Source organism: Convolutriloba macropyga, chromosome 2, assembly GCF_964194025.1.
Source record: "Convolutriloba macropyga chromosome 2, txConMacr16.3, whole genome shotgun sequence".
Classification (NCBI taxonomy): Eukaryota; Metazoa; Xenacoelomorpha; order Acoela; family Convolutidae; genus Convolutriloba; species Convolutriloba macropyga.
The window spans coordinates 6540054-6559890 of record NC_134469.1 but is presented as its reverse complement, the minus strand read 5'-3'; the positions used below and the strand labels follow the sequence as shown (position 1 = coordinate 6559890).

Genomic DNA, 19837 nt, shown 5'->3' with positions numbered 1-19837 from the left:
ACAAAACTGGAAAGGACCTACTCTATAATCATATATTTTTCTCTGCGTGCGCGTTTTTCTCTGCTATTCTCTGACAATAATTTGCGCATTTTTCGTCCTCAGATAATCAGTTGCATCGGCCGGGAATCGAACCCGGGTCTATCGCGTGGTAGGCGACAATTCTACCACTGAACCACCGATGCTTGATAACATTGGTATGGACATACTCTATCATCATATATTTTTCTCTGCGTGCGCTTTTTCCTCTTTGTGCGCGTTTTTTCTGCTATTTTCTGATAATAATTTTCGCATTTTTCGTGCGCAGAGAATAAGTTGCATCAGCCGGGAATCCAACCCGGGTCTATCGCGTGGCACGCGACAATTCTTCCACTGAACCACCGATGCTTGACAAAACTGATAGGGACATACTCTATAATCATATATTTTTCTCTGCGTGCGCATTTTCCTCTGCGTGCACGTTTTCGTCTGCGTACGCGTTTTTCTCTGTTATTCTCTGATAATAAGTTGCTCTTTTTTCGTGCGCAGATAGTAAGTGGCCGTGGCTGGGAATCGAACACGGGTCTATATTGTGGCAGGCGACAATTCTACCACTGAACCATCGATGCAGGACAATAGTGGTAGGGACATACTCTATATTGATATATTTCTCTGGGTGCGCTTTTTTGCGTGCGAATTTTTCTCTGTCATTTTCTTCTGCGCGGGCAAAAGAATCAGAATTTGCGCTGGTTTGCAAATTATATGGCCCTTATTGTTTACCGCTTGATATAGCTTGCTAGCCTGCTTATGCGCCCATTTGCCATGCTATGACAATTGATCTCTAAAGGTAGGTATGGGTAGGAGAAAAGCTTTGATGCGCAGATAATAAGTTGCATCAGCCGGGAATCGAACCCGGGTCTATCGCGTGGCAGGCGACAATTCTACCTCTGAACCACTGATGCTTAACAATAATCGTAGGGACATACTCTATCCTCATATATTTTTCTCTGCGTGCGCATTTTTCCTCTGTGTGCGCATTTTTCTCTCCTATTCTTTGACAATAATTTTGCGCAATTTTTGTGAGCAGATAATAAGTTGCATCAGCCGGGAATCGAACCCGGGTCTATCGCGTGGCAGGAGACAATTGTGCCACTGAACCACCGATGCTTGACAATACTCGTAGGGACATACCCCATGATCATATATTTTTCTCTGCGTGCGCTTTTTCCTCTTTGTGCGCGTTTTTTTCTGCTATTTTCTGATAATAATTTGCGCATTTTTCTTGCGCAGATAATAAGTTGCATGGGCCGGAAATCGAACCCGGGTCTATCTCGTGGCAGGCGTCAATTCTACCACTGAACCACCGATGCTTGACAATACTGGTATGGACATACTCTATGATCATATATTTTTCTCTGCGTGCGCTTTTTCCTCTTTGTGCGCGTTTTTTTTCTGCTATTTTTTGATAATAATTTGCGCATTTTTCGTGCGCAGATAATAAGTTGCATCGGCCGTGAATCGAACACGGGTCTATCGCGTGGCAGGCGACAATTCTACTACTGAACCACCGAAGCTTGACAATACTGGTATGGACATACTCTATGATCATATATTTTTCTCTTCGTGCGCTTTTTCCTCTTTGTTCGCGTTTTTTTTCTGCTATTTTCTGATAAAAATTTGCGCATTTTTCGTGCGCAGATAATAAGTTGCATCGGCCGTGAATCGAACACGGGTCTATTGCGTGGCAGGCGACATTTCTACTGCTGAACCACCGATGCTTGACAAAACTGGAAAAGACCTACTCTATAATCATATATTTTTCTCTGCGTGCGCGTTTTTCTCTGCTATTCTCTGATAATAATTTGCGCATTTTTCGTGCTCAGATAATCAGTTGTATCGGCCGGGAATCGAACCCGGGTCTATCGCGTGGCAGGCGACAATTCTACCACTGAACCACCGATGCTTGATAATATTGGTATGTACATACTCTATGATCATATATTTTTCTCTGCGTGCACTTTTTCCTCTTTGTGCGCGTTTTTTTCTGCTATTTTCTGATAATAATTTGCGCATTTTTCGTGCGCAGATAATAAGTTGCATCGGCCGTGAATCGAACACGGGTCTATCGCGTGGCAGGCGACAATTCTACTACTCAACCACCGATGCTTGACAAAACTTGAAGGGACCTTCTCTATAATCATATATTTTTCTCTGCGTGCGCATTTTTCCTCTGTGTGCGCATTTTTCTCTGCTATTCTTTGACAATAATTTTGCGCAGTTTTTGTGCGCAGATAATAAGTTCCATCAACCGGGAATCTAACCCGGGTCTATCGCGTGGCAGGCGACAATTCTTCCACTGAGCCACCGATGCTTGACAAAACTGATAGGGACATACTCTATAATCATATATTTTTCTCTGCGTGCGCATTTTTCTCTGCGTGCACGTTTTCGTCTGCGTACGCGTTTTTCTCTGCTATTCTCTGATAATAAGTGGCTCTTTTTTCGTGCGCAGATAGTAAGTGGCCTTGGCCGGGATCGAACACGGGTCTATATTGTGGCAGGCGACAATTCTACCACTGAATCATCGATGCAGGACAATAATGGTAAGGACATACTCTATATTGATATATTTCTCTGGGTGCGCTTTTTTTGCGTGCGAATTTTTCTCTGTCATTTTCTTCTGCGCGGGCAAAAGAATCAGAGTTTGCGCTGGTTTGCAAATTATATGGCCCTTATTGTTTACCGCTTGATATAGCTTGCTAGCCTGCTTATGCGCCCGTTTGCCATGCTATGACAATTGGTCTCTAAAGGTAGGTATGGGCGGGAGAAAAGCTTTGATGCGGAGATAATAAGTTGCATCAGCCGGGAATCAAACCCGGGTCTATCGCGTGGCAGGCGACAGTTCTACCTCTGAACCACTGATGTTTGACAAAAATCGTAGGGACATACTCTATAATCATATATTTTTCTCTGCGTGCGCATTTTTCCTCTGTGTGCGCATTTTTCTCTGCTATTCTTTGACAATAATTTTGCGCAGTTTTTGTGCGCAGATAATAAGTTGCATCAGCCGGGAATCGAACCCGTGTCTATCGCGTGGCAGGCGACAATTCAACCACTAAACCACCGATGCTTGACAAAACTGATAGGGACATACTCTATAATCATATATTTTTCTCTGCGTGCGCATTTTCCTCTGTGTGCAGGTTTTCGTCTGCGTGCACGTTTTTCTCTGCTATTCTCTGATAATAAGTTGCGCTTTTTTCGTGCGCAGATAGTAAGTGGCCTTGGCCGGGAATCGAACACGGGTCTATATTGTGGCAGGCGACAATTCTACCACTGAACCATCGATGCATGACAATAGTGGTAGGGACATACTCTATATTGATATATTTCTCTGGGTGCGCTTTTTTGCGTGCGAATTTTTCTCTGTCATTTTCTTCTGCGCTGGCAAAAGAATCAGAATTTGCGCTGGTTTGCAAATTATATGGCCCCTATTGTTTACCGCTTGATATAGCTTGCTAGCCTGCTTATGCGCCCATTTGCCATGCTATGACAATTGGTCTCTAAAGGTAGGTATGGGCTGGAGAAAAGCTTTGATGTGCAGATAATAATTTGCATCGGCCGGGTCTATCGAATCCGTGTCTATCGCGTGGCAGGCGACAATTTTACCACTGAACCACCGATGCTTGAAAGTACTGGTATGGACATCCTCTCTAATCATATATTTTTCTTTGCGTGCGCATTTTCCTCTGCGTGCGCGGTTTTGTCTGCGTGCGCGTTTTTCTGCGTGCGCATTTTTTGCTGCTATTCTCTGATAATAATATGCGCATTTATCGTGCGCAGATAATAAGTTCCATCGGGCGGGAACCGAACCCGGGTCTATCGCGTGGCAGGCGACAATTCTACCTCTGAACCACTGATGCTTGACAATAATCGTAGGGACAAACTCTATAATCATATATTTTTCTCTGCGTGCGCATTTTCCTCTTTGTGCGCGTTTTTCTCTGCTTGCGCATTTTTCGTGCGCAGATAATAAGTTGCATCGGGCTGGAATCGAACCCTGGTCTATCGCGTGTCAGGCGACAATTCTACCACTGAATCACCGATGATTGACAAACCTGGTAGGGACCTACTCTATCATCATATATTTTTCTCTGTGTGCGAATTTTCCTATGCGTGCCCGTTTTTGTCTGCGTGCGCGTTTTTCTCTGCGTGCGCATTTTTCTCTGCTATTCTCTGATAATAATTTGCGCATTTTTCGTGCGCAGATAATAAGTTGCATCGGGCTGGAATCGAACCCGGGTCTATCGCGTGGCAGGCGACAATTCTACCACTGAACCACCGATGCTTGACAATCCTGGTAGGGACCTACTCTATGATCATATATTTTTCTCTGCGTGCGCATTTTCCTATGCGTGCCCGTTTTTGTCTGCGTGCGCGTTTTTGTCTACGTGCGCGTTTTTCTCTGCGTGCGCATTTTTCTCTGCTATTCTCTGATAATTATTTGCGCAGTTTCTGTGCGGAGATAATAAGTTGCATCGGCCGGGAATCGAACCCGGGTCTATCGCGTGGCAGGCGACAATTCTACCACTGAACCACCGATGCTTGAGAATAATCGTAGGGACATACTCTATAATCATATATTTTTCTCTGCGTTCTCATTTTCCTCTGCGTGCACGTTTTCGTCTGCGTGCGCGTTTTTCTCTGCTATTCTCTGCGAATAAGTTGCTGTCTTTTCGTGCGCAGATAGTAAGCGGCCTTGGCCGGGAATCGAACACGGGTCTATATTGTGGCAGGCGACAATTCTACCACTGAACCATCGATGCAGGGCAATAGTGGTAGGGACATACTCTATATTGATATATTTCTCTGGGTGCGCTTTTTTGCGTGCGAATTTTTCTCTGTCATTTTCTTCTGCGCGGGCAAAAGAATCAGAATTTGCGCTGGTTTGCAAATTATATGGCCCTTATTGTTTACCGCTTGATATAGCTTGCTAGCCTGCTTATACGCCCATTTGCCATGCTATGACAATTTGTCTCTAAAGGTAGGTATGGGCGGGAGAAAAGCTTTGATGCGCAGATAATAAGTTGAATCGGCCGGGTCTATCGAACCCGGGTCTATCGCGTGGCAGGAGACAATTCTACCTCTAAACCACTGATGCTTGACAATAATCGTAGGGACATACTCTATAGTCATATATTTTTCTCTGCGTGCGCATTTTTCCTCTGTGCGCGCATTTTTCTCTGCTATTCTTTGACAATAATTTTGCGCAGTTTTTGTGCGCAGATAATAAGTTGCATCAGCCGGGAATCGAACCCGGGTCTATCGCGTGGCAGGCGACAATTCTACCACTGAACCACCGATGCTTGACAAAGCTGATAGGGACATACTCTACAATCATATATTTTTCTCTGCGTGCGCATTTTCCTCTGCGTGCACGTTTTCGTCTGCGTGCGCGTTTTTCTCTGCTATTCTATGATAATAAGTTGAGCTTTTTTCGTGCGCAGATAGCAAGTGGCCTTGCCCGGGTGTGGAACACGGGTCTATATTGTGGCAGGCGACAATTCTACCACTGAATCATCGATGCAGGACAATAATGGTAAGGACATACTCTATATTGATATATTTCTCTGGGTGCGCTTTTTTTGCGTGCGAATTTTTCTCTTTCATTTTCTTCTGTGCGGGCAAAAGAATCAGAATTTGCGCTGGTTTGCAAATTATATGGCCCTTATTGTTTACCGCTTGATATAGCTTGCTAGCCTGCTTATGCGCCCATTTGCCATGCTATGATAATTGGTCTCTAAAGGTAGGTATGGGCGGGAGAAAAGCGTTGATGCGCAGATAATAAGTTGCATCGGCCGGGTCTATCGAACCCGGGTCTATCGCGTGGCAGGCGACAATTTTACCACTGAACCACCGATGCTTGAAAGTACTGTTATGGACATCCTCTCTAATCATATATTTTTCTTTGCGTGCGCATTTTCCTCTGCGTGCGCGGTTTTGTCTGCGTGCGCGTTTTTCTCTGCTATTCTATGATAATAAGTTGCGCTGTTTTCGTGCGCAGATAGCAAGTGCCCTTGGCCGGGAATCGAACACGGGTCTATATTGTGGCAGGCGACAATTCTACCACTGAACCATCGATGCATGAAAATAGTGGTAGGGACATACTCTGTATTGATATATTTCTCTGGGTGCGGTTTTTTGCGTGCGAATTTTTCTCTTTCATTTTCTTCTGTGCGGGCAAAAGAATCAGAATTTGCGCTGGTTTGCAAATTATATGGCCCTTATTGTTTACCGCTTGATATAGCTTGCTAGCCTGCTTATGCGCCCATTTGCCATGCTATGATAATTGGTCTCTAAAGGTAGGTATGGGCGGGAGAAAAGCGTTGATGCGCAGATAATAAGTTGCATCGGCCGGGTCTATCGAACCCGGGTCTATCGCGTGGCAGGCGACAATTTTACCACTGAACCACCGATGCTTGAAAGTACTGTTATGGACATCCTCTCTAATCATATATTTTTCTTTGCGTGCGCATTTTCCTCTGCGTGCGCGGTTTTGTCTGCGTGCGCGTTTTTCTCTGCGTGCGCATTTTTTGCTGCTATTTTCTGATAATAATATGCGCATTTATCGTGCGCAGATAATAAGTTGCATCTGGCGGGAACCGAACCCGGGTCTATCGCGTGGCAGGCGACAATTCTACCTCTGAACCACTGATGCTTGACAATAATCGTAGGGACAAACTCTATAATCATATATTTTTCTCTGCGTGCGCATTTTCCTCTTCGTGTGAGTTTTTCTCTGCTAATCTCTGATAATAATTTGCGCATTTTTCGTGCGCAGATAATAAGTTGCATCGTGCGGGAATCGAACCCTGGTCTATTGCGTGTCAGGCGACAATTCTACCACTGAACCACCGATGCTTGAAAAACCTGGTAGGGACCTACTCTATCATCATATATTTTTCTCTGCGTGCGCATTTGCCTATGCGTGCCCGTTTTTGTCTGCGTGCGATTTTTTTGTCTGCGTGCGCGTTTTTCTCTGCGTGCGCATTTGTCTCGGCTATTCTCTGACAATAATTTGCGCATTTTTCGAGCGCAGATAATAAGTTGCATCGGCCGGGAATCGAACCCGGGTCTATCGCGTGGCAGGCAAAAATTGTACCACTGAACCACCGATGCTTGACAATACTGTTAGGGACATACTCTATACTGATATATGTTTTTCTGCGTGCGCTTTTTTCTCTGCGTGCGATTTTTTCTCTGTCTCTTTCTTCTGCTCGGGCAAAAGAACCAGATTTTACGCTGGTTTGCAAATTATATGCGCCTTATTGTTTACCGCTTGATATAGCTTACTAGCCTGCTTATACGCCAATTTGCCATGCTATGACAATTGGTCTCTAAAGGTAGGTATGGGCGGGAGAAAAATTTTGATGCGCAGATAATAAGTTGCATCGGCTGGGAATCGAACCCGGGTCTATCGAGTGGCAGGCAATAATTCTACCACTGAACCACCGATGCTTGACAAAACTGATAGGGACATACTCTATAATCATATATTTTTCTCTGGTTGCACGTTTTTGTGTGCGTGCGCGTTTTTCTCTGCTATTCTATGATAATAAGTTGCGCTGTTTTCGTGCGCAGATAGCAAGTGCCCTTGGCCGGGAATCGAACACGGGTCTATATTGTGGCAGGCGACAATTCTACCACTGAACCATCGATGCATGACAATAGTGGTAGGGACATGCTCTATATTGATATATTTCTCTGGGTACGCTTTTTTGCCTGCGAATTTTTCTCTGTCATTTTCTGCGCGGGCAAAAGAATCAGAATTTGCGCTGGTTTGCAAATTATATGGCCCTTATTGTTTACCGCTTGATATAGCTTGCTAGCCTGCTTATGCGCCCATTTGCCATGCTATGACAATTGGTCTCTAAAGGTAGGTATGGGCGGGAGAAAAGCTTTGATGCGCAGATAATACGTTGCATCGGCCGGGTCTATCGAACCCGGGTCTATCGCGTGGCAGGCGACAATTTTACCACTGAACCACCGATGCTTGAAAGTACTGGTATGGACATCCTCTCTAATCATATATTTTTCTTTGCGTGCGCATTTTCCTCTGCGTGCGCGGTTTTGTCTGCGTGTGCGTTTTTCTCTGCGTGCACATTTTTCGCTGCTATTCTCTGATAATAATATGCGCATTTATCGTGCGCAGATAATAAGTTGCATCGGGCGGGACTCGAACCCGGGTCTATCGCGTGGCAGGCGACAATTCTACCTCTGAACCACTGATGCTTGACAATAATCGTAGGGACAAACTCTATAATCATATATTTTCCTCTTTGTGCGCGTTTTTCTCTGCTAATCTGATAATAATTTGCGCATTTTTCGTGCGCAGATAATAAGTTGCATCGGGCGGGAATCGAACCCTGGTCTATCGCGTGGCAGGAGACAATTCTACCACTGAACCACCGATGCTTGACAAACCTGGTAGGGACCTACTTTATCATCATATATTTTTCTCTGCGTGCGTATTTTCCTATGCGTGCGCGGTTTTGTCTGCGTGCACGTTTTTCTCTGCGTGCGCATTTTTCTCTGCTATTCTCTGACAATAATATGCGCATTTATCGTGCGCAGATAATAAGTTGCATCGGCCGGGAATCGAACCCGGGTCTATCGCGTGGCAGACGACAATTCTACCACTCAACCACCGATGCTTGAAAGTACTGGTAGGGACATCCTCTCTAATTATGTATTTTTCTTTGCGTGCACATTTTCCTCTGCGTGAGCGGTTTTGTCTGCGTGCGCATTTTTCTCAGCTTTTCTCTGATAATAATTTGCGCATTTATCGTGCGCAGATAATAAGTTGCATCGGCCGGGAGTCGAACCCGGGTCTATCGCGTTGCAGGCGACAATCCTACCACTGAACCACCGATGCTTGAAAGCACTGGTAAGGACACACTCTCTAATCATATATTTTTCTTTGCATGCGCATTTTCCTCTGCGTGCGCGGTTTTGTCTGCGTGCGCGTTTTTCTCTGCGTGTGCATTTTTCTCTGCTATTCTCTGATAATAATATGCGCATTTTTCGTGCGCAGATAATAAGTTGCATCGGCCGAGAATTGAACCCAGGTCTATCGCGTGGCAGGCGACAATTCTACCACTGAACCACCGATGCTTGACAATAATCGTAAGGACATACTCTATAATCATATATTTTTCTCTGCGTGCGTTTTATCCTCTTTGTGCGTGTTTTTCTCTGCTATTCTCTGATAATAATTTGCGAATTTGTCGTGCGCAAATAATAAGTTGCATCGGCCGGGAATCGAACCCGAGTCTATCGCGTGGCAGGCGACAATTCTACCACTGAACCACCGATGCTTGACAAACGTGGTAGGGACCTACTCTATAATCATATATTTTTCTCTGCGTGCGCATTTACCTATGCGTGCCCGTTTTTGTCTGCGTGCGCGTTTTTCTCTGCGTGCACATTTTTCGCTGCTATTCTCTGATAATAATATGCGCATTTATCGTGCGCAGATAATAAGTTGCATCGGCCGGGAATCGAAACCGGGTCTATCGCGTGGCAGGTGACAATTTTTACCACTGAACCACCGATGCTTGAAAGTACTGGTATGGACATCCTCTCTAATCATATATTTTTCTTTGCGTGCGCATTTTCCTCTGCGTGCGCGGTTTTGTCTGCGTGCGCGTTTTTCTCTGCGTGCACATTTTTCGCTGCTTTTCTCTGATAATAATATGCGCATTTATCGTGCGCAGATAATAAGTTTCATCGGGCGGGACTCGAACCCGGGTCTATCGCGTGGCAGGCGACAATTCTACCTCTGAACCACTGATACTTGACAATAATCGTAGGGACAAACTCTATAATCATCTATTTTCCTCTTTGTGCGCGTTTTTCTCTGCTAATCTGATAATAATTTGCGCATTTTTCGTGCGCAGATAATAAGTTGCATCGGGCGGGAATCGAACCCTGGTCTATCGCGTGGCAGGCGACAATTCTACCACTGAACCACCGATGCTTGACAAACCTGGTAGGGACCTACTTTATCATCATATATTTTTCTCTGCGTGCGCATTTTCCTATGCGTGCGCGGTTTTGTCTGCGTGCGCGTTTTTCTCTGCGTGCGCATTTTTCGCTGCTATTCTCTGATAATAATATGCGCATTTATCGTGCGCAGATAATAAGTTGCATCGGGCGGGAAACGAACCCGGGTCTATCGAGTGGCAGGCGACAATTCTACCTCTGATCCACTGATGCTTGACAATAATTGTAGGGACAAACTCTATAATCATATATTTTGCTCTTTGTGCGCGTTTTTCTCAGCTATTCTCTGATAATAATATGCGCATTTATCGTGCGCAGATAATAAGTTGCATCGGCCGGGAATCGAACCCGGGTCTATCGCGTTGCAGGCGACAATTCAACCACTCAACCACCGATGCTTGAAAGTACTGGTAGGGACATCCTCTCCAATCATATATTTTTCTTTGCGTTTACATTTTCCTCTGCGTGAGTGGTTTTGTCTGCGTGCGCATTTTTCTCAGCTATTCTCTGATAATAATATGCGCATTTATCGTGCGCAGATAATAACTTGCATCGGCCGGGAATCGAACCCGGGTCTATCGCGTGGCAGGCGACAATTCTACCACTGAACCACCGATGCTTGACAAACCTGGTAGGGACCTACTTTATCATCATATATTTTTCTCTGCGTGCGCATTTTCCTATGCGTGCGCGGTTTTGTCTGCGTGCACGTTTTTCTCTGCGTGCGCATTTTTCGCTGCTATTCTCTGATAATAATATGCGCATTTGTCGTAGGCAGATAATAAGTTGCATCGGGCGGGAATCGAACCAGGGTCTATCGCGTGGCAGGCGACAATTCTACCTCTGGACCACTGATGCTTGACAATAATCGTAGGGACAAACTCTATAATCATATATTTTCTTCTTTGTGCGCGTTTTTCTCTGCTATTCTCTGACAATAATATGCGCAGATAATAAGTTGCATCGGCCGGTAATCGAACCCGGGTCTATCGCGTGGCAGGCGACAATTCTACCACTCAACCACCGATGCTTGAAAGTACTGGTAGGGACATCCTCTCTAATTATATATTTTTCTTTGCGTGCACATTTTCCTCTGCGTGAGCGGTTTTGTCTGCGTGCGCATTTTTCTCAGCTATTCTCTGATAATAATATGCGCATTTATCGTGCGCAGATAATAAGTTGCATCGGCCGGAAATCGAACCCGGGTCTATCGCGTGGCAGGCGACAATTCTACCACTAAACCACCGATGCTTGAGAATAATCGTAGGGACATACTCTATAATCATATATTTTTCTCTGCGTGCGCATTTTCTTCTTTGTGCGCGTTTTTCTCTGCTTTTCTCTGATAATAATTTGCGCATTCATCGTGCGCAGATAATAAGTTGCATCGGCCGGGAGTCGAACCCGGGTCTATCGCGTTGCAGGCGACAATCCTACCACTGAACCAACGATGCTTGAAAGCACTGGTAAGGACACCCTCTCTAATCATATATTTTTCTTTGCATGCGCATTTTCCTCTGCGTGCGCGGTTTTGTCTGCATGCGCGTTTTTCTCTGCGTGTGCTTTTTTCTCGGCTATTCTCTGATAATAAAATGCGCATTTATCGTGCGCAGATAATAAGTTGCATCGGCCGGGAATCGAACCCAGGTCTATCGCGTGGCAGGCGACAATTCTACCACTGAACCACCGATCCTTGACAAACGTGGTAGGGACCTACTCTATAATCATATATTTTTCTCTGCGTGCGTTTTATCCTCTTTGTGCGTGTTTTTCTCTGCTATTCTCTGATAATAATTTGCGAATTTTTCGTGCGCAAATAATAAGTTGCATCGGCCGGGAATCGAACCCGGGTCTATCGCGTGGCAGGCGACAGTTCTACCACTGAACCACCGATGCTTGAGAATAATCGTAGGGACATACTCTATAATCATATATTTTTCTCTGCGTGCGCATTTTCTTCTTTGTGCGCATTTTTCTCTGCTTTTCTCTGATAATAATTTGCGCATTCATCGTGCGCAGATAATAAGTTGCATCGGCCGGGAGTCGAACTCGGGTCTATCGCGCTGCAGGCGACAATCCTACCACTGAACCACCGATGCTTGAAAGCACTGGTAAGGACACCCTCTCTAATCATATATTTTTCTTTGCATGCGCATTTTCCTATGCGTGCGCGGTTTTGTCTGCGTGCGCGTTTTTCTCTGCTTGTGCATTTTTCTCGGCTATTCTCTGATAATAATATGCGCATTTATCGTGCGCAGATAATAAGTTGCATCGGCCGGGAATCGAACCCAGGTCTATCGCGTGGCAGGCGACAATTCTACCACTGAACCACCGACGCTTGACAATAATCGTAAGGACATACTCTATAATCATATATTTTTCTCTGCGTGCGTTTTATCCTCTTTGTGCGTGTTTTTCTCTGATAATAATTTGCGAATTTTTCGTGCGCAAATATTAAGTTGCATCGGCCGGGAATCGAACCCGGGTCTATCGCGTGGCAGGCGACAATTCTACCACTGAACCACCGATGCTTGACAAACGTGGTAGGGACCTACTCTATGATCATATATTTTGCTCTTTGTGCGCGTTTTTCTCAGCTATTCTCTGATAATAATATGCGCATTTATCGTGCGCAGATAATAAGTTGCATCGGCCGGGAATCGAACCCGGGTCTATCGCGTTGCAGGCGACAATTCAACCACTCAACCACCGATGCTTGAAAGTACTGGTAGGGACATCCTCTCCAATCATATATTTTTCTTTGCGTTTACATTTTCCTCTGCGTGAGTGGTTTTGTCTGCGTGCGCATTTTTCTCAGCTATTCTCTGATAATAATATGCGCATTTATCGTGCGCAGATAATAAGTTGCATCGGCCGGGAATCGAACCCGGGTCTATCGCGTGGCAGGCGACAATTCTACCACTGAACCACCGATGCTTGACAAACCTGGTAGGGACCTACTTTATCATCATATATTTTTCTCTGCGTGCGCATTTTCCTATGCGTGCGCGGTTTTGTCTGCGTGCACGTTTTTCTCTGCGTGCGCATTTTTCGCTGCTATTCTCTGATAATAATATGCGCATTTGTCGTAGGCAGATAATAAGTTGCATCGGGCGGGAATCGAACCAGGGTCTATCCCGTGGCAGGCGACAATTCTACCTCTGAACCACTGATGCTTGACAATAATCGTAGGGACAAACTCTATAATCATATATTTTCTTCTTTGTGCGCGTTTTTCTCTGCTATTCTCTGACAATAATATGCGCAGATAATAAGTTGCATCGGCCGGTAATCGAACCCGGGTCTATCGGGTGGCAGGCGACAATTCTACCACTCAACCACCGATGCTTGAAAGTACTGGTAGGGACATCCTCTCTAATTATATATTTTTCTTTGCGTGCACATTTTCCTCTGCGTGAGCGGTTTTGTCTGCGTGCGCATTTTTCTCAGCTATTCTCTGATAATAATATGCGCATTTATCGTGCGCAGATAATAAGTTGCATCGGCCGGGAATCGAACCCGGGTCTATCGCGTGGCAGGCGACAATTCTACCACTAAACCACCGATGCTTGAGAATAATCGTAGGGACATACTCTATAATCATATATTTTTCTCTGCGTGCGCATTTTCTTCTTTGTGCGCGTTTTTCTCTGCTTTTCTCTGATAATAATTTGCGCATTCATCGTGCGCAGATAATAAGTTGCATCGGCCGGGAGTCGAACCCGGGTCTATCGCGTTGCAGGCGACAATCCTACCACTGAACCACCGATGCTTGAAAGCACTGGTAAGGACACCCTCTCTAATCATATATTTTTCTTTGCATGCGCATTTTCCTCTGCGTGCGCGGTTTTGTCTGCATGCGCGTTTTTCTCTGCGTGTGCATTTTTCTCGGCTATTCTCTGATAATAAAATGCGCATTTATCGTGCGCAGATAATAAGTTGCATCGGCCGGGAATCGAACCCAGGTCTATCGCGTGGCAGGCGACAATTCTACCACTGAACCACCGATCCTTGACAAACGTGGTAGGGACCTACTCTATAATCATATATTTTTCTCTGCGTGCGTTTTATCCTCTTTGTGCGTGTTTTTCTCTGCTATTCTCTGATAATAATTTGCGAATTTTTCGTGCGCAAATAATCAGTTGCATCGGCCGGGAATCGAACCCGGGTCTATCGCGTGGCAGGCGACAGTTCTACCACTCAACCACCGATGCTTGAAAGTACTGGTAGGGACATCCTCTCTAATTATATATTTTTCTTTGCGTGCACATTTTCCTCTGCGTGAGCGGTTTTGTCTGCGTGCGCATTTTTCTCAGCTATTCTCTGATAATAATATGCGCATTTATCGTGCGCAGATAATAAGTTGCATCGGCCGGGAATCGAACCCGGGTCTATCGCGTGGCAGGCGACAATTCTACCACTGAACCACCGATGCTTGAGAATAATCGTAGGGACATACTCTATAATCATATATTTTTCTCTGCGTGCGCATTTTCTTCTTTGTGCGCATTTTTCTCTGCTTTTCTCTGATAATAATTTGCGCATTCATCGTGCGCAGATAATAAGTTGCATCGGCCGGGAGTCGAACTCGGGTCTATCGCGTTGCAGGCGACAATCCTACCACTGAACCACCGATGCTTGAAAGCACTGGTAAGGACACCCTCTCTAATCATATATTTTTCTTTGCATGCGCATTTTCCTATGCGTGCGCGGTTTTGTCTGCGTGCGCGTTTTTCTCTGCTTGTGCATTTTTCTCGGCTATTCTCTGATAATAATATGCGCATTTATCGTGCGCAGATAATAAGTTGCATCGGCCGGGAATCGAACCCAGGTCTATCGCGTGGCAGGCGACAATTCTACCACTGAACCACCGACGCTTGACAATAATCGTAAGGACATACTCTATAATCATATATTTTTCTCTGCGTGCGTTTTATCCTCTTTGTGCGTGTTTTTCTCTGATAATAATTTGCGAAATTTTCGTGCGCAAATATTAAGTTGCATCGGCCGGGAATCGAACCCGGGTCTATCGCGTGGCAGGCGACAATTCTACCACTGAACCACCGATGCTTGACAAACGTGGTAGGGACCTACTCTATGATCATATATTTTTCTCTGCGTGCGCATTTACCTATGCGTGCCCGTTTTTGTCTGCGTGCGCGTTTCTCTGCGTGCGCATTTTTCTCTGCTATTCTCTGATAATAATTTGCGCATTTTCGTGCGCAGATAATAAGTTGCATCGGACGGGAATCGAACCCGGGTCTATCGCGTGGCAGGCGACAATTCTACCACTGAACCACCGATCCTTGACAAACGTGGTAGGGACCTACTCTATAATCATATATTTTTCTCTGCGTGCGTTTTATCCTCTTTGTGCGTGTTTTTCTCTGCTATTCTCTGATAATAATTTGCGAATTTTTCGTGCGCAAATAATCAGTTGCATCGGCCGGGAATCGAACCCGGGTCTATCGCGTGGCAGGCGACAGTTCTACCACTCAACCACCGATGCTTGAAAGTACTGGTAGGGACATCCTCTCTAATTATATATTTTTCTTTGCGTGCACATTTTCCTCTGCGTGAGCGGTTTTGTCTGCGTGCGCATTTTTCTCAGCTATTCTCTGATAATAATATGCGCATTTATCGTGCGCAGATAATAAGTTGCATCGGCCGGGAATCGAACCCGGGTCTATCGCGTGGCAGGCGACAATTCTACCACTGAACCACCGATGCTTGAGAATAATCGTAGGGACATACTCTATAATCATATATTTTTCTCTGCGTGCGCATTTTCTTCTTTGTGCGCATTTTTCTCTGCTTTTCTCTGATAATAATTTGCGCATTCATCGTGCGCAGATAATAAGTTGCATCGGCCGGGAGTCGAACTCGGGTCTATCGCGTTGCAGGCGACAATCCTACCACTGAACCACCGATGCTTGAAAGCACTGGTAATGACACCCTCTCTAATCATATATTTTTCTTTGCATGCGCATTTTCCTATGCGTGCGCGGTTTTGTCTGCGTGCGCGTTTTTCTCTGCTTGTGCATTTTTCTCGGCTATTCTCTGATAATAATATGCGCATTTATCGTGCGCAGATAATAAGTTGCATCGGCCGGGAATCGAACCCAGGTCTATCGCGTGGCAGGCGACAATTCTACCACTGAACCACCGACGCTTGACAATAATCGTAAGGACATACTCTATAATCATATATTTTTCTCTGCGTGCGTTTTATCCTCTTTGTGCGTGTTTTTCTCTGATAATAATTTGCGAATTTTTCGTGCGCAAATATTAAGTTGCATCGGCCGGGAATCGAACCCGGGTCTATCGCGTGGCAGGCGACAATTCTACCACTGAACCACCGATGCTTGACAAACGTGGTAGGGACCTACTCTATGATCATATATTTTTCTCTGCGTGCGCATTTACCTATGCGTGCCCGTTTTTGTCTGCGTGCGCGTTTCTCTGCGTGCGCATTTTTCTCTGCTATTCTCTGATAATAATTTGCGCATTTTCGTGCGCAGATAATAAGTTGCATCGGACGGGAATCGAACCCGGGTCTATCGCGTGGCAGGCGACAATTCTACCACTGAACCACCGATGCTTGACAAACCTGGTAGGGACCTACTTTATCATCATATATTTTTCTCTGCGTGCGCATTTTCCTATGCGTGCGCGGTTTTGTCTGCGTGCGCATTTTTCTCAGCTATTCTCTGATAATAATATGCGCATTTATCGTGCGCAGATAATAAGTTGCATCGGCCGGGAATCGAACCCGGGTCTATCGCGTGGCAGGCGACAATTCTACCACTGAACCAACGATGCTTGACAAACCTGGTAGGGACCTACTTTATCATCATATATTTTTCTCTGCGTGCGCATTTTCCTATGCGTGCGCGGTTTTGTCTGCGTGCACGTTTTTCTCTGCGTGCGCATTTTTCTCAGCTATTCTCTGATAATAATATGCGCATTTATCGTGCGCAGATAATAAGTTGCATCGGCCGGGAATCGAACCCGGGTCTATCGCGTGGCAGGCGACAATTCTACCACTGAACCACCGATGCTTGACAAAAATCGTAGGGACAAACTGTATAATCATATATTTTTCTCTGCGTGCGCATTTTCTTCTTTGTGCGCGTTTTTCTCTGCTTTTCTCTGATAATAATTTGCGCATTTATCGTGCGCAGATAATAAGTTGCATCGGCCGGGAGTCGAACCCGGGTCTATCGCGTTGCAGGCGACAATCCTACCACTGAACCACCGATGCTTGAAAGCACTGGTAAGGACACCCTCTCTAATCATATATTTTTCTTTGCATGCGCATTTTCCTCTGCGTGCGCGGTTTTGTCTGCGTGCGCGTTTGTCTCTGCGTGTGCATTTTTCTCTGCTATTCTCTGATAATAATATGCGCATTTATCGTGCGCAGATAATAAGTTGCATCGGCCGGGAATCGAACCCAGGTCTATCGCGTGGCAGGCGACAATTCTACCACTGAACCACCGATGCTTGACAGTAATCGTAAGGACATACTCTATAATCATATATTTTTCTCTGCGTGCGTTTTATCCTCTTTGTGCGTGTTTTTCTCTGCTATTCTCTGATAATAATTTGCGAATTTTTCGTGCGCAAATAATAAGTTGCATCGGCCGGGAATCGAACCCGGGTCTATCGCGTGGCAGACGACAATTCTACCACTGAACCACCGATGCTTGACAAACGTGGTAGGGACCTACTCTATAATCATATATTTTTCTCTGCGTCCGCATTTACCTATGCGTGCCCGTTTTTGTCTGCGTGCGCGTTTCTCTGCGTGCGCATTTTTCTCTGCTATTCTCTGATAATAATTTGCGCATTTTTCGTGCGCAGATAATAAGTTGCATCGGACGGGAATCGAACCCGGGTCTATCGCGTGGCAGGCGACAATTCTACCACTCAACCACCGATGCTTGAAAGTACTGGTAGGGACATCCTCTCCAATCATATATTTTTCTTTGCGTTTACATTTTCCTCTGCGTGAGTGGTTTTGTCTGCGTGCGCATTTTTCTCAGCTATTCTCTGATTATAATATGCGCATTTATCGTGCGCAGATAATAAGTTGCATCGGCCGGGAATCGAACCCGGGTCTATCGCGTGGCAGGCGACAATTCTACCACTGAACCACCGATGCTTGAGAATAATCGTAGGGACATACTCTATAATCATATATTTATCTCTGCGTGCGCAATTACCTATGCGTGCCCGTTTTTGTCTGCGTGCGCGTTTTTGTCTACGTGCGCGCTTCTCTGCGTGCGCATTTTTCTCTGCTATTCTCTGATAATAATTTGCGCATTTTTCGTGCGCAGATAATAAGTTGCATCGGACGGGAATCGAACCCGGGTCTATCGCGTGGCAGGCGACAATTCTACCACTCAACCACCGATGCTTGAAAGTACTGGTAGGGACATCCTCTCCAATCATATTTTTCTTTGCGTTTACATTTTCCTCTGCGTGAGTGGTTTTGTCTGTGTGCGCATTTTTCTCAGCTATTCTCTGATAATAATATGCGCATTTATCGTGCGCAGATAATAAGTTGCATCGGCCGGGCATCGAACCCGGGTCTATCGCGTGGCAGGCGACAATTCTACCACTGAACCACCGATGCTTGACAAACCTGGTAGGGACCTACTTTATCATCATATATTTTTCTCTGAGTGCGCATTTTCCTATGCGTGCGCGGTTTTGTCTGCGTGCACGTTTTTCTCTGCGTGCGCATTTTTAGCTGCTATTCTCTGATAATAATATGCGCATTTGTCGTAGGCAGATAATAAGTTGCATCGGGCGGGAATCGAACCAGGGTCTATCGCGTGGCAGGCGACAATTCTACCTCTGAACCACTGATGCTTGACAATAATCGTAGGGACAAACTCTATAATCATATATTTTCTTCTTTGTGCGCGTTTTTCTCTGCTATTCTCTGACAATAATATGCGCATTTATGGTGCGCAGATAATAAGTTGCATCGGCCGGGAATCGAACCCGGGTCTATCGCGTGGCAGGCGACAATTCTACCACTGAACCACCGATGCTTGAAAGTACTGGTAGGGACATCCTCTCTAATTATATATTTTTCTTTGCGTGCACATTTTCCTCTGCGTGAGCGGTTTTGTCTGCGTGCGCATTTTTCTCAGCTATTCTCTGATAATAATATGCGCATTTATCGTGCGCAGATAATAAGTTGCATCGGCCGGGAATCGAACCCGGGTCTATCGCGTGGCAGACGACAATTCTACCACTGAACCACCGATGCTTGAGAATAATCGTAGAGACATACTCTATAATCATATATTTTTCTCTGCGTGCGCATTTTCTTCTTTGTGCGCGTTTTTCTCTGCTTTTCTCTGATAATAATTTGCGCATTTATCGTGCGCAGATAATAAGTTGCATCGGCCGGGAATTGAACCCGGGTCTATCGCGTGGCAGGCGACAATTCTACCACTGAACCACCGATGCTTGAGAATAATCGTAGGGACATACTCTATAATCATATATTTTTCTCTGCGTGCGCATTTTCCTATGCGTGCGCGGTTTTGTCTGCGTGCACGTTTTTCTCTGCGTGCGCATTTTTCGCTGCTATTCTCTGATAATAATATGCGCATTTGTCGTAGGAAGATAATAAGTTGCATCGGGCGGGAATCGAACCAGGGTCTATCGCGTGGCAGGCGACAATTCTACCTCTGAACCACTGATGCTTGACAATAATCGTAGGGACAAACTCTATAATCATATATTTTCTTCTTTGTGCGCGTTTTTCTCTGCTATT

At 45.4% G+C, this 19837-nt stretch overlaps 1 protein-coding gene and 65 non-coding genes across 66 annotated transcripts in view; 1 reads left to right on the top strand and 65 right to left on the bottom strand.

The window, feature by feature from the left end:
- The window catches only part of LOC142335094 (uncharacterized), an 86315-nt gene that overhangs the window by 21478 nt on the left and 45000 nt on the right, over positions 1-19837 (top strand). The window lies entirely within an intron of this gene.
- On the bottom strand, positions 112-182 carry Trnag-acc (transfer RNA glycine (anticodon ACC)). The gene has a single exon. It is a non-coding gene; the product is annotated as a tRNA-Gly (tRNA).
- On the bottom strand, positions 314-384 carry Trnag-gcc (transfer RNA glycine (anticodon GCC)). Its single transcript has one exon. It is a non-coding gene; the product is annotated as a tRNA-Gly (tRNA).
- On the bottom strand, positions 868-938 carry Trnag-gcc (transfer RNA glycine (anticodon GCC)). Its single transcript has one exon. It is a non-coding gene; the product is annotated as a tRNA-Gly (tRNA).
- Positions 1073-1143, bottom strand: Trnag-gcc (transfer RNA glycine (anticodon GCC)). Its single transcript has one exon. It is a non-coding gene; the product is annotated as a tRNA-Gly (tRNA).
- On the bottom strand, positions 1480-1550 carry Trnag-gcc (transfer RNA glycine (anticodon GCC)). Its single transcript has one exon. It is a non-coding gene; the product is annotated as a tRNA-Gly (tRNA).
- Trnag-gcc (transfer RNA glycine (anticodon GCC)) lies at positions 1869-1939 on the bottom strand. The gene has a single exon. It is a non-coding gene; the product is annotated as a tRNA-Gly (tRNA).
- Positions 2072-2142, bottom strand: Trnag-gcc (transfer RNA glycine (anticodon GCC)). Its single transcript has one exon. It is a non-coding gene; the product is annotated as a tRNA-Gly (tRNA).
- Trnag-gcc (transfer RNA glycine (anticodon GCC)) lies at positions 2831-2901 on the bottom strand. The gene has a single exon. It is a non-coding gene; the product is annotated as a tRNA-Gly (tRNA).
- Trnag-gcc (transfer RNA glycine (anticodon GCC)) lies at positions 3036-3106 on the bottom strand. Its single transcript has one exon. It is a non-coding gene; the product is annotated as a tRNA-Gly (tRNA).
- On the bottom strand, positions 4254-4324 carry Trnag-gcc (transfer RNA glycine (anticodon GCC)). The gene has a single exon. It is a non-coding gene; the product is annotated as a tRNA-Gly (tRNA).
- On the bottom strand, positions 4511-4581 carry Trnag-gcc (transfer RNA glycine (anticodon GCC)). Its single transcript has one exon. It is a non-coding gene; the product is annotated as a tRNA-Gly (tRNA).
- Trnag-gcc (transfer RNA glycine (anticodon GCC)) lies at positions 5272-5342 on the bottom strand. Its single transcript has one exon. It is a non-coding gene; the product is annotated as a tRNA-Gly (tRNA).
- On the bottom strand, positions 5827-5899 carry Trnag-gcc (transfer RNA glycine (anticodon GCC)). Its single transcript has one exon. It is a non-coding gene; the product is annotated as a tRNA-Gly (tRNA).
- Trnag-gcc (transfer RNA glycine (anticodon GCC)) lies at positions 6383-6455 on the bottom strand. Its single transcript has one exon. It is a non-coding gene; the product is annotated as a tRNA-Gly (tRNA).
- Trnav-gac (transfer RNA valine (anticodon GAC)) lies at positions 6827-6897 on the bottom strand. Its single transcript has one exon. It is a non-coding gene; the product is annotated as a tRNA-Val (tRNA).
- On the bottom strand, positions 7085-7155 carry Trnag-gcc (transfer RNA glycine (anticodon GCC)). The gene has a single exon. It is a non-coding gene; the product is annotated as a tRNA-Gly (tRNA).
- On the bottom strand, positions 7424-7494 carry Trnag-gcc (transfer RNA glycine (anticodon GCC)). Its single transcript has one exon. It is a non-coding gene; the product is annotated as a tRNA-Gly (tRNA).
- On the bottom strand, positions 7957-8029 carry Trnag-gcc (transfer RNA glycine (anticodon GCC)). The gene has a single exon. It is a non-coding gene; the product is annotated as a tRNA-Gly (tRNA).
- Positions 8198-8268, bottom strand: Trnag-gcc (transfer RNA glycine (anticodon GCC)). Its single transcript has one exon. It is a non-coding gene; the product is annotated as a tRNA-Gly (tRNA).
- Trnag-gcc (transfer RNA glycine (anticodon GCC)) lies at positions 8381-8451 on the bottom strand. The gene has a single exon. It is a non-coding gene; the product is annotated as a tRNA-Gly (tRNA).
- Trnag-gcc (transfer RNA glycine (anticodon GCC)) lies at positions 8620-8690 on the bottom strand. The gene has a single exon. It is a non-coding gene; the product is annotated as a tRNA-Gly (tRNA).
- On the bottom strand, positions 8841-8911 carry Trnac-gca (transfer RNA cysteine (anticodon GCA)). The gene has a single exon. It is a non-coding gene; the product is annotated as a tRNA-Cys (tRNA).
- On the bottom strand, positions 9080-9150 carry Trnag-gcc (transfer RNA glycine (anticodon GCC)). The gene has a single exon. It is a non-coding gene; the product is annotated as a tRNA-Gly (tRNA).
- Positions 9283-9353, bottom strand: Trnag-gcc (transfer RNA glycine (anticodon GCC)). Its single transcript has one exon. It is a non-coding gene; the product is annotated as a tRNA-Gly (tRNA).
- Trnag-gcc (transfer RNA glycine (anticodon GCC)) lies at positions 9522-9593 on the bottom strand. Its single transcript has one exon. It is a non-coding gene; the product is annotated as a tRNA-Gly (tRNA).
- On the bottom strand, positions 9945-10015 carry Trnag-gcc (transfer RNA glycine (anticodon GCC)). Its single transcript has one exon. It is a non-coding gene; the product is annotated as a tRNA-Gly (tRNA).
- Positions 10369-10439, bottom strand: Trnac-gca (transfer RNA cysteine (anticodon GCA)). Its single transcript has one exon. It is a non-coding gene; the product is annotated as a tRNA-Cys (tRNA).
- Positions 10590-10660, bottom strand: Trnag-gcc (transfer RNA glycine (anticodon GCC)). Its single transcript has one exon. It is a non-coding gene; the product is annotated as a tRNA-Gly (tRNA).
- On the bottom strand, positions 11001-11071 carry Trnag-gcc (transfer RNA glycine (anticodon GCC)). The gene has a single exon. It is a non-coding gene; the product is annotated as a tRNA-Gly (tRNA).
- Trnag-gcc (transfer RNA glycine (anticodon GCC)) lies at positions 11222-11292 on the bottom strand. Its single transcript has one exon. It is a non-coding gene; the product is annotated as a tRNA-Gly (tRNA).
- Trnac-gca (transfer RNA cysteine (anticodon GCA)) lies at positions 11425-11495 on the bottom strand. Its single transcript has one exon. It is a non-coding gene; the product is annotated as a tRNA-Cys (tRNA).
- Positions 11664-11734, bottom strand: Trnag-gcc (transfer RNA glycine (anticodon GCC)). Its single transcript has one exon. It is a non-coding gene; the product is annotated as a tRNA-Gly (tRNA).
- Trnag-gcc (transfer RNA glycine (anticodon GCC)) lies at positions 11867-11937 on the bottom strand. The gene has a single exon. It is a non-coding gene; the product is annotated as a tRNA-Gly (tRNA).
- Positions 12070-12140, bottom strand: Trnac-gca (transfer RNA cysteine (anticodon GCA)). The gene has a single exon. It is a non-coding gene; the product is annotated as a tRNA-Cys (tRNA).
- Positions 12309-12379, bottom strand: Trnag-gcc (transfer RNA glycine (anticodon GCC)). Its single transcript has one exon. It is a non-coding gene; the product is annotated as a tRNA-Gly (tRNA).
- Trnag-gcc (transfer RNA glycine (anticodon GCC)) lies at positions 12502-12572 on the bottom strand. The gene has a single exon. It is a non-coding gene; the product is annotated as a tRNA-Gly (tRNA).
- On the bottom strand, positions 12687-12757 carry Trnac-gca (transfer RNA cysteine (anticodon GCA)). The gene has a single exon. It is a non-coding gene; the product is annotated as a tRNA-Cys (tRNA).
- Positions 12908-12978, bottom strand: Trnag-gcc (transfer RNA glycine (anticodon GCC)). Its single transcript has one exon. It is a non-coding gene; the product is annotated as a tRNA-Gly (tRNA).
- Positions 13540-13610, bottom strand: Trnag-gcc (transfer RNA glycine (anticodon GCC)). The gene has a single exon. It is a non-coding gene; the product is annotated as a tRNA-Gly (tRNA).
- Positions 13743-13813, bottom strand: Trnac-gca (transfer RNA cysteine (anticodon GCA)). The gene has a single exon. It is a non-coding gene; the product is annotated as a tRNA-Cys (tRNA).
- Positions 13982-14052, bottom strand: Trnag-gcc (transfer RNA glycine (anticodon GCC)). Its single transcript has one exon. It is a non-coding gene; the product is annotated as a tRNA-Gly (tRNA).
- Positions 14185-14255, bottom strand: Trnag-gcc (transfer RNA glycine (anticodon GCC)). Its single transcript has one exon. It is a non-coding gene; the product is annotated as a tRNA-Gly (tRNA).
- Positions 14406-14476, bottom strand: Trnag-gcc (transfer RNA glycine (anticodon GCC)). Its single transcript has one exon. It is a non-coding gene; the product is annotated as a tRNA-Gly (tRNA).
- On the bottom strand, positions 14609-14679 carry Trnac-gca (transfer RNA cysteine (anticodon GCA)). Its single transcript has one exon. It is a non-coding gene; the product is annotated as a tRNA-Cys (tRNA).
- On the bottom strand, positions 14848-14918 carry Trnag-gcc (transfer RNA glycine (anticodon GCC)). The gene has a single exon. It is a non-coding gene; the product is annotated as a tRNA-Gly (tRNA).
- Positions 15041-15111, bottom strand: Trnag-gcc (transfer RNA glycine (anticodon GCC)). Its single transcript has one exon. It is a non-coding gene; the product is annotated as a tRNA-Gly (tRNA).
- Trnag-gcc (transfer RNA glycine (anticodon GCC)) lies at positions 15277-15347 on the bottom strand. Its single transcript has one exon. It is a non-coding gene; the product is annotated as a tRNA-Gly (tRNA).
- Positions 15480-15550, bottom strand: Trnag-gcc (transfer RNA glycine (anticodon GCC)). The gene has a single exon. It is a non-coding gene; the product is annotated as a tRNA-Gly (tRNA).
- Positions 15701-15771, bottom strand: Trnag-gcc (transfer RNA glycine (anticodon GCC)). Its single transcript has one exon. It is a non-coding gene; the product is annotated as a tRNA-Gly (tRNA).
- Trnac-gca (transfer RNA cysteine (anticodon GCA)) lies at positions 15904-15974 on the bottom strand. Its single transcript has one exon. It is a non-coding gene; the product is annotated as a tRNA-Cys (tRNA).
- On the bottom strand, positions 16143-16213 carry Trnag-gcc (transfer RNA glycine (anticodon GCC)). The gene has a single exon. It is a non-coding gene; the product is annotated as a tRNA-Gly (tRNA).
- Trnag-gcc (transfer RNA glycine (anticodon GCC)) lies at positions 16336-16406 on the bottom strand. The gene has a single exon. It is a non-coding gene; the product is annotated as a tRNA-Gly (tRNA).
- Positions 16572-16642, bottom strand: Trnag-gcc (transfer RNA glycine (anticodon GCC)). Its single transcript has one exon. It is a non-coding gene; the product is annotated as a tRNA-Gly (tRNA).
- Positions 16793-16863, bottom strand: Trnag-gcc (transfer RNA glycine (anticodon GCC)). Its single transcript has one exon. It is a non-coding gene; the product is annotated as a tRNA-Gly (tRNA).
- Trnag-gcc (transfer RNA glycine (anticodon GCC)) lies at positions 17032-17102 on the bottom strand. Its single transcript has one exon. It is a non-coding gene; the product is annotated as a tRNA-Gly (tRNA).
- Trnac-gca (transfer RNA cysteine (anticodon GCA)) lies at positions 17235-17305 on the bottom strand. The gene has a single exon. It is a non-coding gene; the product is annotated as a tRNA-Cys (tRNA).
- Positions 17474-17544, bottom strand: Trnag-gcc (transfer RNA glycine (anticodon GCC)). The gene has a single exon. It is a non-coding gene; the product is annotated as a tRNA-Gly (tRNA).
- On the bottom strand, positions 17677-17747 carry Trnag-gcc (transfer RNA glycine (anticodon GCC)). The gene has a single exon. It is a non-coding gene; the product is annotated as a tRNA-Gly (tRNA).
- On the bottom strand, positions 17914-17984 carry Trnag-gcc (transfer RNA glycine (anticodon GCC)). The gene has a single exon. It is a non-coding gene; the product is annotated as a tRNA-Gly (tRNA).
- On the bottom strand, positions 18135-18205 carry Trnag-gcc (transfer RNA glycine (anticodon GCC)). Its single transcript has one exon. It is a non-coding gene; the product is annotated as a tRNA-Gly (tRNA).
- Positions 18390-18460, bottom strand: Trnag-gcc (transfer RNA glycine (anticodon GCC)). Its single transcript has one exon. It is a non-coding gene; the product is annotated as a tRNA-Gly (tRNA).
- Trnag-gcc (transfer RNA glycine (anticodon GCC)) lies at positions 18609-18679 on the bottom strand. Its single transcript has one exon. It is a non-coding gene; the product is annotated as a tRNA-Gly (tRNA).
- Positions 19033-19103, bottom strand: Trnag-gcc (transfer RNA glycine (anticodon GCC)). Its single transcript has one exon. It is a non-coding gene; the product is annotated as a tRNA-Gly (tRNA).
- Trnag-gcc (transfer RNA glycine (anticodon GCC)) lies at positions 19254-19324 on the bottom strand. Its single transcript has one exon. It is a non-coding gene; the product is annotated as a tRNA-Gly (tRNA).
- On the bottom strand, positions 19457-19527 carry Trnag-gcc (transfer RNA glycine (anticodon GCC)). Its single transcript has one exon. It is a non-coding gene; the product is annotated as a tRNA-Gly (tRNA).